This window comes from Carlito syrichta, unplaced genomic scaffold (genome assembly GCF_000164805.1).
Source record: "Carlito syrichta isolate Samal-C Ts95f unplaced genomic scaffold, Tarsius_syrichta-2.0.1 Scaffold304751, whole genome shotgun sequence".
NCBI classification, from domain to species: Eukaryota; Metazoa; Chordata; class Mammalia; order Primates; family Tarsiidae; genus Carlito; species Carlito syrichta.
The window spans coordinates 223,008-225,973 of record NW_007248847.1 but is presented as its reverse complement, the minus strand read 5'-3'; positions in this window follow the sequence as shown (position 1 = coordinate 225,973).

Genomic DNA, 2,966 nt, shown 5'->3' with positions numbered 1-2,966 from the left:
TCTCAAATGCCTTCAGCTCAAAGATCAATATACCAAAGAAGCATATTAAGGAGTGGCATGTCCTAAAATCATTCAGGGTCTCCCACTGAGGAGGTGGGGGCTCAGCCGTGACCAGACAATCAGACATGCAAAGATACAGGGTGGGGTTGGGAAATGTCTCAGGACAGGGGATGTGACAGGACAAGGGACGGACCAGCAGAGTAATCCCTCGAGGACAGTGACACCGCAGTAAGGACGGGAGGCACTTCCCAGATCCAGATCCGCCTCAGCCTTCCAAGTAGCTGGAACTACAGGCGCGCACTACCACACCTGGCTAATTCTTTGAGTTATTGTAGAGATGAGGTCTCACCAAGTTGCCCGAATGGGTCTCGAACCCGTGGGCTCAAGCAATCCGCTCACCTCGGCCTCCCAAAGCGCTGAGATTACAGGTTGAGCCACTGAGCCCAGCCCTTTTTAAATTTTTTAGTTGGAGTTTCACTCTGTTGCCCAGGCTGGAGTGCAGTGGCACGCTCACAGCCACCGCAGCCTCAACCTACTGGGTTCAGGTGGTCTTTCCGCCTGAGCCTTCCAAATAGCTGGAACCACAGGTGTGTGCCACCATGCTCAGCTAATTTTTCTTGATTTATTGTAGAGATGAGGTCTCACCACATTGCTCAGGCTGGTCTCAAACCCGTGGACTCAGGCAATCCTCTCGCCTCGGCCTCTCAAATTGCTGGAATTCCAAGTGTGAGCCACCATGCCCGGCCCTGGCAATTTCTTATGATGCTACGTAGTCATCTATCCTAAGATCCAGGCATTTCCTCAAGCAAAACAAAAGCATACATCCACCAGAAAAAGTGTACAAGAAAATTCATGGAAGCTTCATTCATAATAGCCTCAAAGGGGTCACATTCCAACAGTTCATGAATAGGCAAAATAATTTATGAGTTATTCAACTGGGCATGGTGGCTCATGCCTATAATCCCAGCACTTTGGGAGGCCGAAGTGAGAAGATTGTCTGAGCCCATGGGTTTGAAACCAGCCTGGGCAACTTGGAGAGACCTCATCACTACAACAAATAATTAGCTGGGCATGGTGGCACATGCCTGTAGTTCCAGCTACTTGGAAGGCTGAGGTGGAAGATTCACCTGAGCCCAGCAGGTCAAGGCTACAGTGGCTGTGAGCGTGCCACTGCACTCCAGCCTGGGTGACAGAGTAAGACAGTGACTCAAAAAAAAAAAAACCTCAAAAAGCAACAACAACAACAACAATAAGAAGAAGAAGAAATATTTGTACAAGGCACACTCAGAATAAAAAAGAATGAACTTCAGGAGTAAGGCAAGAATGTCCCCTCTCACCATTCCTTTTCAGCATTGTACTGAAGTCCCCACCAATGCAATAAGACGAGAAAAGGAAATAGCAAGTATACTGATTGGAGAGAAAGAAATACAAATGTTTTTGCTTGTGGATGTCATGATTGCATATATAGAAAATCCAAAAGAGTCAACAAAGCAAACCTCCTGGAACTAATATATGATTACAGCAAGGTTGCAGGATACAAGGTTAATATAAAAGTCAATTACATTCCCGGGCACCAGTCATGACCAAAGAGAATTGGAAATTAAAAACAATATCATCTACTGGCCAGGTGTGGTGGCTCATGCCTGTCATCCCAGCACTTTGGGAAGTGGAGGCGACAGGATTGCCTGAGCCCAGGGGTTCAAGACCAGCCTGGGCAATTTGGTGAGATCTCATCTCTACAATCAATCAAAAAATTAGCTGGATGTGGTGGCATGCACCTGTGGTTTCAGCTACTCGGAAGGCTGAGGCGGAAGGATCGTCTAAGCCCAGCAGGTTAGGCTGCAGTGGCCGTAAACGTGCACGCTCACAGCCACTGCAGCCTTGGCTTGCTGGGCTCAGGCGATCCTTCTGCCTCAGCCTTCTGAGTAGCTGGAACTACAAGTACGCACCACCATCTCTGGCTAATTTTTTAATTTATTGTAGAAGCAGATCTCGCCAAGTTGCCCAGGTTGGTCTCAACTCAGGCAGTCCTCTCACCTTGGCCTCCCAAAGTGCTGGGATTATAGGCATGAGCCACCGCGCCTGACCAGCGATGACCCTTTAAACATGTGAAAAGCATGATCTGTGAAGGAAATAATTGATCAACTGAACTTCATTAAAGTGAAAGATGTCTTCTCTGTGAAAGACACTGTCGAGAGAATAAAAGTCAAGCCATAAACCGGGAGAAAATATGTACGAAAGACATTATCTGATAAATGACAGTCACCCCAAAATAAACAAAGAATTCTTAGAACTCAACGATAAGCAAATGAACAGCCCCATTTAAAGTGGACCAAAGACCTGAACAGATATCTCGCCAAAAAGATATATAGATGACAAATTAGCATATGAAAAGATGCTCAGTACCATATGCTATGAGGGAAATGCAGATTAAAATGAGTTCCCACCACACACCTATTAGGAGGGCCAAAGTCCAGGACACTGATGACATCAGATGCCGGCAAGGGTCTGAAGCCACAGGAAGGCTCACTCATTGTCAACAGGAATGCAAAGGCTCTAAAAGATAGTTCAGCAGTTTCTTGGAAAACGAAACATATTCTTGCCCTATGATCCAGCCATTGTGTAACCCACAAAGGGTCAATATCCAGAATCTACAAGGAACTCAAAGCAATTCAACAAGAAAAAAGCAAATGACTCCAATAAAAGGTGGGCAAAGGATAAGAACAGACACTTTTTCAAAAGAAGACACACAAGTGGCCAACTAACAAAAACAGCCTCAGCGTCACCAACCATCAGAGAAACACAAATTCAAACCACAGGGAGATACCATCTCACACCAATCCGGACGGCTGTTATTGAAAAGTCAAAACACAGTCGGGCTCGGTGGCTCAGCCTGTAATCCCGCATTTTGGGAGGCTGAGGTGAGTGGATTGCCTGAGCCTGCGGGTTTGAGACCTGCCTGGGCA